At 28.3% G+C, this 19,589-nt stretch overlaps 3 non-coding genes across 3 annotated transcripts; all 3 read right to left on the bottom strand.

Annotated features, from left to right (window-relative positions):
- Nucleotides 1–284: 284 nt before the first annotated feature.
- Nucleotides 285–356, bottom strand: Trnac-gca (transfer RNA cysteine (anticodon GCA)). Its single transcript has one exon. It is a non-coding gene; the product is annotated as a tRNA-Cys (tRNA).
- Nucleotides 357–983: 627 nt separating this feature from the next.
- Trnaf-gaa (transfer RNA phenylalanine (anticodon GAA)) lies at nt 984–1,056 on the bottom strand. The gene has a single exon. It is a non-coding gene; the product is annotated as a tRNA-Phe (tRNA).
- A 17,811-nt stretch (nt 1,057–18,867) lies between these two features.
- Trnav-cac (transfer RNA valine (anticodon CAC)) lies at nt 18,868–18,940 on the bottom strand. The gene has a single exon. It is a non-coding gene; the product is annotated as a tRNA-Val (tRNA).
- Nucleotides 18,941–19,589: the final 649 nt, after the last annotated feature.

Below are 19,589 nucleotides of genomic sequence, written 5' to 3' on the forward strand. Positions count from 1 at the left end.
TTAATATTACAGTCTAGAGACTATTCTGTAAGCCTAGTGCAAATGTTGTACGGCTGTTGATTAATATATTACTAATTTATAGTCGTATAGACACACCGCCTAACTGTTCAACATCAAGCAAAGTTTTCTTGCGTAAAGCATAAATTGTTAATTATCAACCAAAACTATTAAGCATCAAGCAAAATTATTCAACATCATAAAAAATATTAAGAATGAAGCAAAACTATTAGTTACAAGCTTAATTATTCGACATCAAAAATACTATTTTGATATATTTGAAGAGGAGGGGACACTCGGATTTGAACCAAGGGCCTATCGATCTGCAGTCGATTGCTCTACCACTGAGCTATATCCCCTCACATCCATATTAATACAGAACAAATTATAAACAGTTTGTCAGCGTTGCCTAAAGCAAAACTGTTAACAACTGATTGAATTCGACTTATTTTTTTGTAGCTGAATAATCCTTTTGCAATAGTTTTTAAACCTTTATCGCCAGAGAGTCTTATTGTTTTCTTGTTACTCTTATGTTGTTCAGTTGCTTCTTTAGTGAGTTTATTTGATTGCTTTTCTTAGAATAAACTTTGTTAGCACAGTTTTTACTTGTATTATATATATTTAGCAGTACATAATAACTAATCACTCTGATACTTATACATACTTAGTTTTTAAGATAGTTGTTACTAAGGTGTTCTGGACTCTAACTTAAATAAAATATATAGTATTAAGAAGTTTACAACTCCTTATATTTAGCATTTAATTTATATTTAATTAGTAAAAGTAATCTCCTAACTCAGACCTTGGGGATTGTAATGCATAAAGCACAACCATTGTAACATAAATCATAAAAAAGCACAACTACATAACGTTGAAAAAATGTATACGTTAAGAAACAAAACAACTATGTTAAATAAATCACTATATAAAGTAAAGTGATTTTAACATGAACAAAAGATAAGTACATTTTAAGTGGGTAAAAGGCATGCCTCGACCCGGGATTGAACCAGGGACCTTCAGATCTTCAGTCTGACGCTCTCCCGACTGAGCTATCGAGGCTTGTGGACAAAACATTTTGTAACGTTTATATACATCATACAAATTCAAATACTGAATTACATCAACATTTTCGCTATTTCAATTGGGAGCGGGTCAGAATGACACAGCGACAAAATGACACGGTCGTCAAATAGACACGATCCGTCACTTTGGCACAGCGACAAAATGACACGGTGCGTCACCTTGGCACAGTGCGTCAGTTTGGCACGGAGGGTCACTTTGGCACGGCGACAAAATGACACGGTGCGTCACTTTGGCACAGAGGGTCACTTTGGCACGGCGACAAGATGACACGGTGCGTCACTTTGGCACAGCGACAAAATGACACGGTGCGTCACCTTGGCACGGTGCGTCACTTTGGCACAGAGGGTCACTTTGGCACGGCGACAAAATGACACGGTGCGTCACTTTGGCACAGAGGGTCACTTTGGCACGGCGACAAAATGACACGGTGCGTCACTTTGGCACAGAGGGTCACTTTGGCACAGCGACAAAACGACATGGTGCGTCACTTTGGCACGGAGGGTCACTTTGGCACAGCGACAAAACGACACGGTGCGTCACTTTGGCACGGAGGGTCACTTTGGCACAGCGACAAAATGACACGGAGGGTCACCTTAGCACAGCGACAAAATGACACGGTGGTTAATAAGGGAGGGAACGATTTGTTGTGAAACTTCAATTTTTATTGGTATGGACAACGATCTTATTTTTCTAGGAAACTTTTCGGTTTCCTGTCTTCTAACCGGTTTTGTAGAATCAGCAACAATCACATTGATTAACTTTAAAAACAAAGACCGCAGGAATTTTTGATCGTGACTTCATAAAATAAAGTGAAACACGTAATGTTTATACCTTCTATTCTCATCGTCGTACTTATAAAAAACATGCTCGTTTTTAAGCAATAGCAAGTGTTAGGTGTGCTTAATAAACAACAACTAGTTGTTTATACCAAACAACGTTCACAAAGATGCAAAAGCAGCAATTTTTTTAACAAAATACGACTGCCAAAATTAACGAAAATTTATTTTTGATTACTTTCGAATGGAAAATCTTAAACACAGTTTAGTACTAGAACTTGAAACGAGTAATAAAAATTAGAAAATGACTTGCCATTTTACGACTAAAAAGATAAAAACTCATATAAACATATTATTTAAACTTCAGCAACATTCTGATTTAAAAAATACAATCTTCATTTTAGATCAATCATTCAGTACATCAAAACAATAAACTAGTAGATGTAAATACAGAGGAAAATTTGTTTTATAAACTAAAACTCAGACGTTATCGAAAGCAACTTTTCTGCTGTTGTAATTCTAAATTCTAATGCGGTTCTTATTTTACGTTTTTATGCTTAAAAAAATTTATACTTGCGCTATTTTGGCGACTTAATAGGTTGCAAGATTAAAAATAGAAAATTAAATATTATTTTCATAACAGAGTTAAGACAAAACCGAGTTTTTTAAAACTTTGTAATAAAGCTCAAGAATATAAAGTAGAAGAAATGTTTTACACGCAAATTAAAATCTGCTTTTACTGTATCATTATAAAATTTATTTACTGATTTTGTATTAAATACAAATGCAATTAAATCCTTATATGCAATAAAATACTATAATATCTGTCATACTCTAAGTTTAATTTTAGACTAAAAAGTTTTGTAAAAATAAAAAAGACTTAAAGTATTAACTTTAATAGAATGGCTGCAGCTTTAATTAGAAGGCTGCAGCAGCAATGTTGTATGTATAACCTCTTCTAGTGATTTTTTTTTTAAGTGATAAATATATAAATGCGCATGAATGGTAGCATCAGACTCTTAATTTTCTTTCAACTGTTCATAATACTATTTTTAACTTTTTCATAAATTTAGGCTCCAGGTCCGTTTATTTTAATTATTTGCTTTCAGACAAGTTTATAACATATTTTCAATACAGAGTTTTAAGTAAACATCCTAACTTATTATTTTTTGTTAAATATAAATATATATACATATTTAATATAAATGGCTAGTTACTACAAAAGCAGCTTAACTCTGTATTTTTAAAAACTACAGTTAAAACACGCATGACTTATTCTTACTACGAAATAACTCTGTATTAATTTAAATCTTAGTTATTTTTTTAAACAATTCCTGATAATAATTAATTAAACTTAACAACAAAAAATACTAAATTTTATTCATTACATAAATATGAAAAGTCATGAAACGTAAAAAACAAACTTAAGAAATTTATGTTTTTATACTATGACTTAAATTTTAAAGCAATGTAACATATATAGTTTCAAATGTATCAAGCTACTATAGTTTGGAAAAAGTATAATAAATCTTTTGTTTAACTAATTACTATCAAAATTTTACAATTAAAAGTTATATTACTGAAGAAGTTTAGTTTTGCATATAAGTTTGTTAATCCATGCTATCGTGACGCACCGTGTCATTTTGTCGCTGTGCCAAAGTGACGCACCATGTCATTTTGTCGCTGTGCCAAAGTGACCCTCCGTGCCAAAGTGACGCACCGTGTCGTTTTGTCGCTGTGCCAAAGTGACCCTCTGTGCCAAAGTGACGCACCGTGTCATTTTGTCGCTGTGCCAAAATGACGCACCGTGCCTAAGTGACGCACCATGTCATTTTGTCGCTGTGCCAAAGTGACGCACCGTGTCATTTTGTCGCTGTGCCAAAGTGACGCACCGTGCCAGAGTGACGCACCGTGTCATTTTGTCGCTGTGCCAAAGTGACGCACCGTGTCATTTTGTCGCCGTGCCAAAGTGACCCTCCGTGTCGAAGTGACGCACCGTGCCAAAGTGACGCACCGTGTCATTTTGTCGCTATGTCATTCTGACACCCACCCATTTCAATTCACCCATGAAAAGTATTTGCTTTACATAAACTAAATTATTTTCAAAAAATTTGTTTATTATAAAAACATAAGTAGAAAAGGAACAAATTTTGTTCGACTTTGCTAAACTGTGTTTAACTATACTAGAAAATATTTCAATTATCTAAATCAGAATCTAACAAATGTTTTAAACTAAATAATGTATGACTTTACTTAATCGTGTCAGACTTTAAAAAATATTTTTTCACTTTACTAAAGTTTTTGACTTTACTAAATCAGGTTAAATTTTATTAAATCATGTTTGAATTTATCAAATCAAATTTGACTTAACTAAATCAGGTTAAATTTTACTAAATCAAGTTTTATTTTACGAAATCATGTTTGATTTCACTAACCTTTGTATGACTTATACTTTACTTAATCTTGTTTGATTTACTAAATCATGTTTGACCTAACTAAAATATGTTCTAATCAACTAAATCAGAATATTTTTAAACTAAGTCATGTATAAATTTACTGAATCATGTATGACTCAATTAAATCCGTTTAGTTTTACTTAATCATGCTGGACTAAATTAAGTCATGTTTGATTTTACTATATAGTTTATGGAACGGCAAAAAAAGCACTCAAAAATATTTAATCAAAGGACCTAGTGTACGAATAACCTTTCGGTTTTTATTACACTTTGAATATCTTAAATCATATTTAATTTTACTGAATCATTTTTTATTAACTAAATCATGTTTGACTTTGCAAAATTAAAAATGAACTAAGTAATCATAAGTTATTAAAAACTTTATTAAACTTGTTCAGACAAATATAAGTTCTTAAAAATTATGTATAATTAAAACAATGAGCTGATTTTTTTCTAATAAGATCTGCAATAAGCTGTGTATTAAAAGTAAGGTCTTGTTTTATTACTAATTATTAGTATTTTTTACTTATATTTAGTATTTATATTTCTTCATAACACCTCAAGTTAAAGAAATTAGTATTTACATAAAGTTCGTGAAAATTACTGCTAGTTATATTGTTTGTTTCTTGTATTATTTTTATGGTGTATCACTTTTTGTTTTTTGGGTTAACTAATCAGTTTCATTAATGTACATATACTGTAGTGCGGTAAAAACAATTTTATTATTTGTATGTAATAAATTATTGAATCAATAGTTGCGTATGGAAGAGAACTGCAATAACTAAGTGTGTGTTTAAAAGTAAAATATGTGAAGTATATAAACTGAAAATCGGCAATTATTTGCTGACGCGATAGCCGAGTGGTCTACGTCGTTGGGCAGTCAGTATCCGAATTTAAGTGACTAAGGTTCGAAACCTCGCGGGTGCACTTTTTTGTTTGAAATTATGATTGAATATTACTTATATTTTTAATGAATGAGTTATTTATAATCATAAAACTAGTTTTTAAAAACCATTAATAAGAAGTATTTTTCTTTTTAGATTTACGATAAACTTATTTTATAATTGTATTTAAATAAATGTTTTATCTTTATATCATTAGGTCTTTATTATAAAATTAGTATTTTATATATTTTATAGATCATCTTAAATAATGATAAATCAATTTATAACTTTTAAATATATTTTGAAAACTTTTAAGGCATGTAATACTTGTATTTCTATTCAATCTTTAATAGATTTATCTTGAGGTTCAAAATTGAACAAAAATAGTTCTCAACTTATTGAAAATTAAGGAGACAAATTTACAAGATTTATTAATCAAGTTTTTTATTTGCAAAACTAAGTTACATCTTTAGTTACAATTTAAATTTGAAAAATAAAAGCTAAACAGAACATGGGAGATACTATGTAGCAAAACAAAACAAATAAATTATAAAATGTAAAGCCTCAAAAAAAGACAATTTCACTAAAAATCTATCTCATCCTACGTTTTTTGAGATAAATTCCTCAAACTTTTAGGAAATATTCCTTGGAATATTTAGAAAATTCTGATAGAACAAAATTTCAAAAAAATAATAAATTAAAATTTTCAAAAAAAAAAAGTTTATTTGTTTTAAATTATAATTTTAAAAAAAATAATATTTTAGAAATTCCTTCTGACAGAACAATAAATATTGCAAGGAACATTTACTGAAAGTTTGAGGTACTTATCTCAAAAAATGTAGGAGGAGATATATTTTTAGTGAATTGGTTTTTTTTTGAGGTTTTAGTTTGAGCCTCCCATAAGGAACCTATTGTTGCCTCTGATACCTGCTATATCTCAAATTTTTTTTTTGAAATTTCAAAGTCTGTAAAAAGCATCTCGTAGCTTAGTTAAAACTATATAAAATTAGATCAAATTGTGAAAAAAAATTTTTACCCCCCTCTCCCCCCTATGCTCTTTGTAATGAAACTAACATTTCATTTTAAAATTTTAAAGCTCGTGAATAAATATGTAATTTTTTGTAACAATAAAACCTTTTCAAAAACATTTTTAATTATTCTCAAAACAATCTTTTCCAAATTTATTTAAAATCGGATGTTGTAAACTGTTTTACGCAGATTTCGTGACGTGCTATCAGTAATGAAAAAACAAACATTTTTTATTGTTAGGAGTTACATTTGTTTCAGTGCTTATAAAACGGAATTTTACTTGCAGTTGCAGTAGCAGTTTCGGCAGAGCATTCGGCAAGTGTGCTTTAAGTTAAGATGCATTTTAAGCACGTTAGATTTAAGAACTAATGTTTTCTTGTGTCTTTAACTTTAGTTCTCGTATAGAGTGATGTAATTGTATCTTTGTGTTGTTTAGTTTATGTAAATAAAATATAAGTTTTGTTTTGATTGTTGTACTAATCTACTTTACTAATCATATTACCCCTTAATAAAATCTGTAACGAGACATTGGAGACCATGTGTGGCCTGAATTTAAGGAATTTTCTATAAGGAATTAGGTGCCTTATCAATTAAAAAACGCGGTGGAAAAAAATTAGTTTATTACTAAACAAATGTTTAACGAGTTAAAAATTTTGACAGTATAATTTGCGATAATACTTTACTTTGCGTCATTTCACTATGATTATAGTAAGAAAAATTGTGTGAATAACTTTCTACTTTGAAACAGCAAGTCTACAATTATAATACAAGTGTGTAGTAATGGTTTGTTGAATTTTATTAAAAGAGAAGCTTGATGTCAAGGATGTTTTGTTTAAAATACCAAATGATTTTTGCGGTTATTTCTAATTTTACTTTTGTATATGCTTTTTTAGTGCTTAAATGCACAGTTTTTTGCTAACGAGCATAATATTTCTTCTTCTAAGTGCACAATATATGTTGTAACTAACATAAGTCGCATGGGGGCGCAGTATTTCGATCCTAAAAAGCTTAGTCTTTTTAGTTAAGTGCATAATATAAGTTGCAACTAACATAAGTCGCATTGGGGCGCAGTATTTCGATTATAAAAAGCACAGTCTTTTTACTCTAGTGCACAATGTTTTTTTGAAGATGTTGCAACTTACATAAGTCGTCAGGGGACGCAGTATTTTAGTGCAAAATTGCATTTTATAAGTTGCCAAGAGAGCGCAGTTATTATATTTTTCTAAGCATAGAAATGTAAAATAAGAACCGCAATAAAATTTAGAACTACAACAGCAGAACAGTTGTTCTTAATAACGTCTGAGTTTTAGCTGATAAAAAAAAATTGTCTATTTGTTTACTACTACTAGTTTATTGTTTTGATCTGCTGATTGATTGTACTAAAGTATAGATTGTATTTGTTTTAAATCAGAATGTTTCTGAAGTTTAAAAATATGTTTGAATGAGTTTTCATCTTTCTTAGTCGTAAAAAGGCAGTCGTTTGCCACATTTTATTACTCGTTTCAAGTTCAAGTATAAAGTTGTGTTAAAATTTTTCCTTTGAAAGAAATCAAAAATAAACTCCCCTTAAATTTAGCAGTCGTCGCTTGTTAAATAAATGCGTTTGTATCATTTTAACGTTGTTTGAAGCAAATTGTCGTTTGATAACCACAGCTTTAAGCACACCTAACACCTTGCTACTGCATGAAACTTTAAAAGTTTTTTTTTTGTTTATAAGTATGACAATAGACAAAATATAGAATGAAGATTTTGTGTTTATTATATGACGTCACAATCAAAATTCCTGCAGTCATTGTTTCCAAAGCCAATCGATGTGGTGTTTTGCTGATTCAACAATCCAGCTAGAAGGCAGAAAGTCAAATGTTTCCTAAAAGAAACAAGATGTTGTCAATGATCCAATTAATGATTCATGAGCCTCTATTAACCACCAGAGAAGAAAAAGCCCGAGGACGACAAGCCCAAGGACAAGAACCCCGAGGACAACAAGCCGGAAGACAACTAAATGACTATCATTGTTACTTACTTTGTCTTTATGTTGTGTTTTATCTAAGTTTTTGTAAGTTATGTAATTTTTAAGATAATAAGAAATATAATTTCTTTTTCTTACTTTTTTTAAACCGGACTTTTAATACTGTTAAAAAAGTTTAAAGTTAAGTAGGATTTTAAGGATTTATATTATTTAAAACCAGGCTTTTAATACTAAATTTAAAAAAATAAATCAAGTAATGTAATGAAACTAACATTTCATTTTAATATTTTAAAGCTCGTGAACAAATATGTAATTTTTTGTAACAATAAAACCTTTTCCAAAACATTTTTAATTATTCTCAAAACAATCTTTTCCAAATTTATTTAAAATCGGATGTTGTAAACTGTTTTACGCAGATTTCGTGACGTGCTATCAGTATTGAAAAAACAAACATTTTTTATTGTTAGGAGTTACATTTGTTTCAGTGCTTATAAAACGGAATTTTACTTGCAGTAGCAGTTTCGGCAGAGCATTCGGCAAGTGTGCTTTAAGTTAAGATGCATTTTAAGCACGTTAGATTTAAGAACTAATGTTTTCTTGTGTCTTTAACTTTAGTTCTCGTATAGAGTGATGTAATTGTATCTTTGTGTTGTTTAGTTTATGTAAATAAAATGTAAGTTTTGTTTTGATTGTTGTACTAATCTACTTTACTAATCCCTATTACCCCCCGTAAACATCTCTGTAACGAGACACCTTAAACTAAGTTTGAGTTGAATCAAGTTTTGTATGACATGTATAATATTCTATATATACTTATGAGTCTTTTTTTTTAATAAAAATCAACTTTGGCTTTTATATGAAAGTTTTAGTACATACTACAAGCTAAATCTATTTCCTCCTTCATTTTTTAAGCAATCTTCTTAAAACTTGCAGGAAATTTTCTTTATATTAAAAGAAAAAAACAATTTTTTTCATGTTTAATTTTCTCAGTTCAATGTGAACTTGATAGTAAACTTTTCTCTGGTAAAATTTGCTTTTTATTTGGAGTACAAAAAAATACTTTTTTTCAAAAAAAAAAGACAACTTCTTTCTATAATTGGAAATAAAATAGTGTTGATTGTTCGTTTGTAACTGTAAGACCGATGAAAATTTTTTTTTGGATTTATTAAAAAAAAATTTTACAACAAATCAAATAGTTACAACCAGAATACAATGGAAACTATTTTGAGTAGTTTAATCAAAAGCTGTAAACATAGATTTATATTCAAAAAAAAGCTTAGTATTTAGCAACATAAATAACTTATGCTTCTCAAATGAAAAGCTTGTATAACTATAAAACTAATTAAAAATAGTATTCTACAAAATTGCAAATAAACTTTTGTGTAAACTAAAAGTTCCCAAAAAAAATAAACTATATAGTATACTGATCTACTATTATTAAAATAACTCTTTTTGTCAACAACTTCAAAGTATTAACACACATGCTTTATACTCAAAGGGGGTCTTATCCTGTATTGGACTAGATACTTTTTTTTTTGTTTTATATACCTGACATATTTTTTTCTATATTTATACATTTGTCACTTTGCCTGTTTTTAATTTTTATATCTGAAATTTTGAGGTATTTCTAAACTGATGACCATATAGTTTAAATTGTTTAATAGTATTTATATAATCTTCTGAAATCATATATATCACATTATGTTGTATTTAATTTAAATTTCATTAAACTAAAATCAAATATTTTGAACTTTCATATTTTATATGGTTTTAGTTAAGAATTGAAGGTTTATTAGGTTTTTTGACTGAATTTAAATTCATGATTTGAAATTAAAATTCCATGTTTTCTTGTTTCTAAGTTTTCTGGTAAAATAACCTGCTTGTTTTTTAAAGTTAAATAAAATTCTTTTTTTTTTCATTTTTCATATCAAACTACAAGTTGTTTTACAAGTTAGCTTGCTTTGGTTGTTCTTAGTGCAATTCTGAAACATTTTTATTTCATGCTCAGTGATGCATAAATAAAAGGACCGTATTTGCAGAAATAGTACACCTATTTGGCAAGACACCCAGCAAAAACACGTTTAAAATTTGCAGCGAAATATTATAGCACATTCTGTCGAGCTAAGGGCAAAAAAATTCACGCTTGAACGAACATATGCTAGCATTCGAGTGCGCTACAGATTTACTTGCCTCGACATTTGGGTTTATATACAGTAATATTTCGATTTTGGGAATGGATGGTGTAACGGTTAGCATTGGTGCCTTCCAAGCACTAGTTCCGGGTTCGACTCCCGGTCGACGCACTTTTGTATTTTTGGTACAGTAATGAAATATTTTGCATGTAAGAATGGAAGGATGTAAACGTTTTAAGTAGAAATGAATAATTTCAAACTAATTTTAGCAAGCTTTATGAAACTTGAATAAAAATAGTAGAAGGACTGCTGATGTAAATATGCAATTTTTAACTGTACTTTATTTTGAAATTATAAAGTTTGAATCAAGTAGTAAGCAAGTAATTCAGTAATTATTTTCATGACTAGATACAAGAGTCTTGATCAGATATTCAAAAAAATAAATCGAGTAGCTAGTTATTTGTTGGAATGTACTAATACTCTTGTTTTTAATTTTTACATAACTGTATTTTTTTCATGGTTTAGTAGTCAAGACAAAAATCAAATATCAAGCTCACCTACTTAATTATGTACTACCATTTAAAGTTAACTAGTAGTTATATTTACTAGAAAATATCGTTAAAAAACAGGTCATAAATTGTACCTATTTTCTTTTTAATATACATTCATAAATATTGTTCTGTTGACCCTGCTTAAACAATATGTTGTTTTAGATTCTGTTTGATATAAAAAAAATAAATGAAAAACACAAAATCAGCTGTAATAAAACAATGTTATTATCAAAAGATAGTTCATTCACCAAAAAACAAAAGGAAACCACGCCCAACGTGGGGCTCGAACCCACGACCGTTGGATTTAGATACCAACGCTCTACCGACTGAGCTAGCCGGGCGCTTGCAATAAAGTCTTGTTACAGCTAAATATTTGATAAATTTTAATTCAAACTCTCATTGATTTCTTTTATTGTGTATTACCAGTTAACAATTGTTATCAATTTATTTATAAATAATGCTTCTAAAGTTATGTTAAAGTAATATTTTTTTTTAATTTATGTAAGTAGTTGTTAGATAGTTTCCTAAAAATAAAATTCATTTTTATTCACGCATTCTGGTCTACTAATTAAAATATATTTTATAGATACATTATTATGCATAGATAACGGTATTAAATTTTAGTCATGAAGTTTAGTATATGAATTGTTTTTCTTTTTTATATACTTTTATATTGATAAGTTTTATTGGTAGTGTCATATTCTTTATAATTTTATTTTCCTAATATAATTATAAACATAACCAACTTATTTCTTGAAGCTTTGTATATAGCTAACAAGTATGTGAACGGGTCAAATATGCACGAAGACACTTTTGCAAGATTTTAATTAATTTTAATACTAAGATTTTAGTTTTACCCCAAAAAAACTTTTATAGTCATTAAGAAGTTGCTTGTTTATTTAGAACCTCAAATTTTTTTAACATTTTTTATTTTTAGAAATTTTTTTGTAACCTTCAATTCATATGATATATAGTGAAATTATAAAAACTGTAATATTTTATAGCTAGAGTGAATAACACAAAAATTAAATTAATAATTTATGATTAAGAAAAACTCAAGCAAAAAAAATTAAAGCAGCTAAAATTGTTCACTAAATAAATAGTTTAATGACGATTAAAAATCATAAAAAATCATAATATTTAATTCATTTTGATAAAAAAATATATGGCCAGTACGGGGATCGAACCCGCGACATTCGCGTTATTGGCACGACGCTCTAACCAACTGAGTTAACCGGCCACTCATGTAGATTATATTTTGTACGTATATAAAACATTGTGGTTTATAGTGATGTTGTTTTTAGTGACTTCCAAGAATGTATAATTCAAATTGTTTACTACACCAACTTATCTTTGGTTCATGTTTTATATAATACTGATATATTCTATGTACAACATACGATTTTTGAGTTTCTTACTTTTTTAAGAAAAGTAAAATAATACTTTAAAATTCAATTTATATTTATACCTTAGAACTTAAGGCTCTTTTGATGTAATTATAAAATATGAACGTTCGCTCAAAATATAACTCAGCGTAAGCCAAATATTTTTAACTAAAACAGAAAAAAAACCTTCTTTTCAAACCTTAAGCTTATTTGTTTTAACCTGTTTGTTTAAATTTAAATTTGTTTAAATTAATGATTGTAATATTAACATTATGTTAACAGTTAAATTTTTCAGATGCTATGTGGTTACTTATTCAAACATAGTATAAGTATCGAAAACTAGTTGTGATTAAAATTAAGAAACTTAATAGTTAACCTTAATTAATTACTTTATAAAAGTACTTAGCTTTACTTAAATAAGCAACAACACATACTGCAATTTTTTTATTATCTCTAAATTATGTTTTATAGTAGTTTCTGTGTAGTCTAGCAACAATAACAGCCTAATTTAAACTAGTATATAAGTTACTTGTTTGAATTACTTTGTTTTTGTTGTCAGTTACAAAAACAAAAATATTTACAAATTTTTTTACACCTCCACATTTTTTTGTTCTGTTATAAATTGTTCAGTTAAAATTTTATTCAAGCTTATTACACACATTTTTTAGTTTAGTAGTAGCACAAAAGTTTAATGATTTTCGAGTAATCTTATAAAAATAAATTAATACTAAAACAATTTACGTTTCATAAAATGGTATATTCTTTAAATGCATGATAAAACTAGTATACTAAATTGATAAATAAATGCTATTTTAAGTATAAAATAATTTATATTTAATATAAATAACAAATGTTTTTCAGACTTCAAGTAAAGCTTTTAAGCTGTAACACTTTAAACACATGAAAGTTAAGTTAAGTATGTAAGTTGTTAATACACAATCATGTAAACTTGTTTACTAAAATCACCTGTAGGTTAAAGAAGTCAAAGTGTAGTATTTTTGAAAGTTTTGTTGTTTTTTAAATGTTGATGCATAATAAAACACTTTTAATTAGGTTATGATTATATTTGATATGTGTGTTATTTTCTTACCTAAGTTACAAAACTAAAGTGGTATATAATGTAATAGTGTTTATAGTTATTTTGAATAAAGCTATCTATTTAAAAGCTTTTTTTTAAATATAAAAGCGATTATTTTACTGGTAAAAAATATATTTAAAATAGTTTAAGGTCTGTTGAAAAGCGGTGTTCTAACTTATAGTTGGTAACAGGGGCGTAGCGTGGAGAGGGACACTGGCGCATGCGTGCCACCCCAAAAAAAGAAAAGAAGTAAAAAAAAAGAATGTAATATCTTTATCCTTCATTTGTTTTTATTTCTGCTTAATTAGCATTTTTCAACTATGTTTATCTAGTATTCGAAAAGTTAAACGAAATTTTGAATACCCATTAGTGACAAGTTAGGGAAATTACATAATATACTGATTCGGTGCGCAAACGAAAATGCGCACCGATGTTGATGAAAAACTCTATAAGGAAAAATTCTATAACCTCATTAACTTCATAAGATTTTAGACTCAAAAAGTACGCAACTAATTAGTGCACCGCTGTAGTATAACCTTATGGCAGACTTTTCTACAAAAAGTTTACAAAAATACGTCACGCTTAAAGGAAAATTAAACAATTTTACAAGTTTTTTTTTATGCTATAATAAATGTTTATGACTACTGCTAGTTTTCTGATCTTTGTTTTTGTAAACATACAAGAAAAAGCGTGTCGGCCAATGAGAAATAAACTTTGTTTGTGATATTTATTTAAAACAAGTACAATCAGATGAATTAAATTTAAAAAACATATCTTTAACTATTTTACAAAGTTGTAATAAACTGTAATAACACTTATAAAGTTGATCTATTTTAACTTCTGTGTAACTTTATTTAAATTATGTGCAATGAGGTGTTATTATCACTGTTTTATTGTATATTAAAGAGATTGATATGTTTTTGGTAAATAAAACAGATACTTTCGTTTTATTGAATACAATCATTTTTAAAGATATAAAGTTTACTGTTAGTAGTAAAAACAATTTTTATTTAATAAGTTTACATTTGTGCAAGTATAAGTAATCGTTATGAAATTTATACTTTTTTTTTTAATTGTTTAATTTTGTAATATATAAATAATTTTTATAACAGTTACTTCGAACTTATTTTACTTAATGATTTTTTTTTCAACTTTTTTACTTATAAAAAGATCTATTTATAGCTTATTACAAAAAATTTAATTCAGGTTTTTTTTGATAAAAAAATTGCGAACCCCCTGATCAAAATACTTCGCTACGCCACTGGTTGGCAAGATTATAAATGCAATACAGTCTCATTTACCAAGTGGCCCGTTAATCTGTAGTTGTGATTTTTCAGAGTGAGGGAAGTCCTGGATTCAAATCCCAGGCTGGTTATACTTTTTGATAGTATAAGTTGTATTGGTTAGTAGTGTAAACTTCTACTTATTTTTACTACTGCGTATTACTTCCTACTTTAGTGATAACATTAAAGAGTTATCAGCTTAAGTCTTATTTTACTTATCTATATTTTAAATACTAATTTTATAACACGTTATTAATAAAAGTCTTATAACAGAAATTTCTCAACTAAATTTAAATAACAGTGCAACTAAAGTCTTTTATCATCTGTGAATGTTGTAAATCAATTCAATTTCTCAAAACAGTTTTCGAAAATAAAAACAATATTAAACAATAATGATAAGCTCTTAGTTATTTATATTTCAAGCATTATTTGATTAAAGTGAAACCCTTTTGTAAAACCATAACAATTCGAACAGTTTTGTTTTAAGTTTTGTACAAATTACGAAATCTAAGAATGTAGAAGCAAAAAATAACTATAAATTTTTAGGTTAAAACTGTAATTAAACCTTACTAAACTAGTACAGCTAAAATTGTTTAGTAGTAAAGAAAATGGAAACTTAAAGTTGAATATACATCGTTGATTACATAAAAATAAACTTAACTTCACGTTAACTTTAAACTTCAGTAACTTTTTTTTTTTAATTTATATGTAGTAAATATTAAGATATTTGAAATTCTAAAGTGATTACAACGTTTACAAAATGTATAAAGTAAAATGTTTTTAAGGAAAATTTTTTTTGTTAGTTTAGAATATGTACAAATTAAGCAACAGTTATAAATATAAAACAAGCTCATGTAGTAATATTTAAAACTAAAAGTTGCTTTGTAACTTATGTAATGAAAGGTTTTTATTTTTTTATTGTTTTAACAATTATTTAAACTTTAGTTTAAGCAAGTCACTAAATATAATTTAATGGTACGCTACTAAATTAACGTAGTAAAAATATAAGTAAATAAAAGACAACGCTTTATAGTTTAATCAAGCAAGTTATAGGTTTTTGTATTACAATTAGTGATGTACCGGACCCACAATTTCGGGTCCGGCCGGACCCGGATACGGACTTTTTTTTCAAACTAGAATCCGGTCGGAACCGGATCCGGACTTTTTTTTCAAATTAGAATCCGGCCGGAACCGGATCCGGACTTTTTTTTCAAATTAGAGTCCGGCCGGAACCGGATCCGGACTTTTTTTCAAATTAGAATCCGGCCGGATCCGGATATCAGACAAAAATGGCAATAACCGGCCGGACCCGGATAGTGAGTCCGGTACATCACTAGCCTGAGTCAGAATGAGGTTTATAAAAACTGAAAAAAAAGAACTTCAATCTAATAATAAGTAGAACAGCTAGCCACAAGTTTTACAAATTTAGGTGTTATTTACAATTAAAAATCTGAAATCAAGTTCTTGAACAAAATACAGTAGAAAATTACAAAATATTGAAAACTTGATCAGCTCAAACTCATTCAAAATCTAAAAGAAAACTAGCCTGAGTTTTTATAAAAAACTAAACTAGCCTGAGGCAGTTCAAGATTTTCTAAAATTCCCAAAAATTTTCAAATTAGCAGGGTTGCCACTGTTTAAGTCAATAAAACTAGCTAGAGTGAGTATAAACAAGCCTGAGTCAGAATGAGGTTTTTAAAAACTGAAAAACTACTTTGATCTAATAATAAGTAAATCAGTAGAACAGCTAGCAAAGGTTGACAATTTGGTAGTAAAGTTGGAGACTGATTATGGTACACTTAACTTATTAGTACTACCCATCATAATTAAATCCTACCTTATTTAATTAATATCTAACAAATACTAAATTCTAACTGAGACTACTTTCTATAATCAGACACGACAGTTTTGAGTGATGAATCTTTTATATAAAACACAAGAAATACTAGCATATACAAAATTATTAATTACTTTGGTAACACTTAAAAAACTGGAAGCTATTTATTTATGTCTATATCAAAAGACTTAAAACAAAAAACTAAAAATTAAATAAAACTTTTAGTAAACAAGAAACTGTAAAAATTTTAATAAACTGTTAAACTATAAACATGGCTTAAATATTTAAACAATTCAACACCAGTTGAAATATTCACTTTTAGGACAAAACACTTCTTACAATAGGCATTCACAAAAACGTTCAAGATATTTTGTTGCTTCAAGCTACACACCAAACTAACTAACTGCTTACATATAAACTGCCTGTCATGTTCTGATGTTTTGTTGCATCAGTATTTAGTTTGAAACATTTCGTCATATGATTCTCATTGGCTCGTACATTCAACCGTATTAACTCTAAATATTCTCTGAGCTCAACTTCAAACAATAAATAATGCAAGTATTCATTCCAAAGTTTTTAATTTTACAACATATGTAAAGAGTTGCATTTCATGAAATGTTTATTTATATTTTGAATGTAAACAAATGTAAATTAGTCACGTGTACAAAATGAGCCAATCACGGTAGGTGTTTAATTTTAACTGACGAAAATAACTCTTATTAATTTTCACAGTGTTTGTTTTTGAAAAAATACTTTCCAGTATGCTCTTTTTTACTAACTAGTTACAAGTCCGGCCGGATCTCTGTTAGGATCCGGCCGGACCCGGATCCGGACTTTTTTTTCAAATTAGAATCCGGCCGGAACCGGACCCGGACTTTTTATTCAAATTAGAATCCGGCTGGAACCAGATCCGGACTTTTTTTTCGAATTAGAGTCCGGCCGGATCCGGATATCAGACAAAAATGGCAATATCCGGCCGGACCCGGACCCGGATAGTGAGTCCGGTACATCACTAATTACAATACAAGAAAATAGCAAAATTTTAAGTTTTTATGGTCTAATTTAAACAACAAACTAGTAAAGATTTGACAGTGTCGTACTAATTAGATAAATAAAGCTTAATAAATGTTTTAAAAACAAAAATTCCAAACAGTATTACGACTCAGTGTTTTTATATAAAAGTCATAATATCATTTATTTCTTAAATTAGTTAATTATAATTTATAAATGACATATAAGAATGCTATAATCTATCTTTAATAAAAATAGATTGCTTTTAAAATTATCTGTACATTTTTTCATGTTGAAATTTTTAAATACCGAATATCTTTTGTAACAGTTTTTTATTAGACTTTCATGAGTCGTAACTTATTTATAAAACCAATTTTATTTAAATAAAAATATGTATCGTGAGAGAACCAAGATAAATATAAAATTAAATACCTAAAGCTACATAATACACTTAGTGATTACGTAAAATGCTTTAGAATTGCTGTTATGACAAGTTTATTAAACTTAACTATTTATTAAAACAACTCAAATACACTTGCTAACGAAATAATTTCGCAGAAAAACAACAACTTGCTCACTACTTTTTTTATTCAACTGACGCACGTTTCTCCGTGTTAATGAAGTTAAAAAGTTTTTACGGATTTATCTAAAGCTTCCAAGTAACAGTTTTCAAAGTTACTTGGAAAACTTTGATAAGCCCGCAGAACTGTCTTAATTTTTATTAAACAGAGAAACGTCCGTCAGTTTAATAACGAAAAGTAGTGTAAAATTAAGTACAACACAAAGTTTATAAAAAAAAACTTATATTAATCTACTAAACTGTTTTCTTAAGTAAAGTTGTACTTTTCAAATTAATATTCTCGTTTATAAACATTGACTTCTACGAACCTAACAATAAAAGATTTTTTCGCAATTTTTAGACTACTTATTTTTAAACATAAGGTATCTTTGATATTAGTAGATTTTTTTTCTTTTTCTCTGCAAATAGTTTATCTGAAGCTATAAACAAAAAATAACTATGTGTAATAAAAAAAAACTTGCTTGTTCGATATTAATATTTGTTTTGTCATCGATGTAAAGAAATGCAATGTTTTATTTTAACTATGTTTTTCAACTACAAAAGTTGACATACCTTTTGTATCAAAAATATTAGCTGTTCACTTATTAAATAAAACTAGAAGATCAAAAATTAGATAAAATCAAATTCACAATAATCAATAAATAAATCACTTAAAAAGTTCAAAACAAATAAAACCAGAACTAAAAAGATAGAAAATTTTACTAAACTTCCAGCTTACAAACAAAAATATACTTATTAATTACATGCAATATAAGCAAAACACTTAATAAAAAAGTTTGACAAAAATGAAATCTTTTTGTACAATGAAAGTAAAAATGTTTCAGCCCGGGCTCGAACCGGGGACCTTTCGCGTGTGAGGCGAACGTGATGACCACTACACTACTGAAACACTTGGCAGTAAGCGTAATATTGCGTGCGTAAACTTGTTGTACCTTGAATTGACTCTCTTTGAAAGCTTTAAACGACGAAAAAATCGGCGAAAGTCTGCAGTGCAGAAGCCTGGACTATCGTGTGCCGTGAGAAAAGCTCAAGTTTAACAAAAGAGTTGATCATCAGACTTCAGTCATTCCATCTGATCATCAGTTTTTGTTGATTGATACGAGCGTACCAGATGTCTTGCCTAGTGGACAATGTATTGAACGTTGTACAGCAAAAGACAATGCTGAAGTTACTGATCAATGCCATCAAATGGTTGCTTCATGTGAAAACATGATAAACCGTTTGTAGATAGAAGGCTATAGGTTTTTCAGTTGTGACTGACTGATGAGTCCTAATAAGGACGAATCCGTTTTCAGTTTACCGAAAGCATATGGTCTGATGATCTTTGAAAGCTTATGAACATATTCAATAGTACAAAGTAAAAAATGCTGTACAATACAATTGTGTTGTTTAAGTTAAAAATTTGACTTTAAATATACTTAGCAAACTATTAGCCTAAATGAAACTTATATTGATATATAGAAGTAATTGCTACAAGATTGGTTTTAATTTAAATTAAATTAGCTGAAGGTCTACCCTTAGAAATAGTTAAAACTAGA

This window comes from Thalia democratica, chromosome 2 (genome assembly GCF_965202585.1).
Source record: "Thalia democratica chromosome 2, ktThaDemo2.hap1.1, whole genome shotgun sequence".
In the NCBI taxonomy this organism is placed as follows: domain Eukaryota; kingdom Metazoa; phylum Chordata; class Thaliacea; order Salpida; family Salpidae; genus Thalia; species Thalia democratica.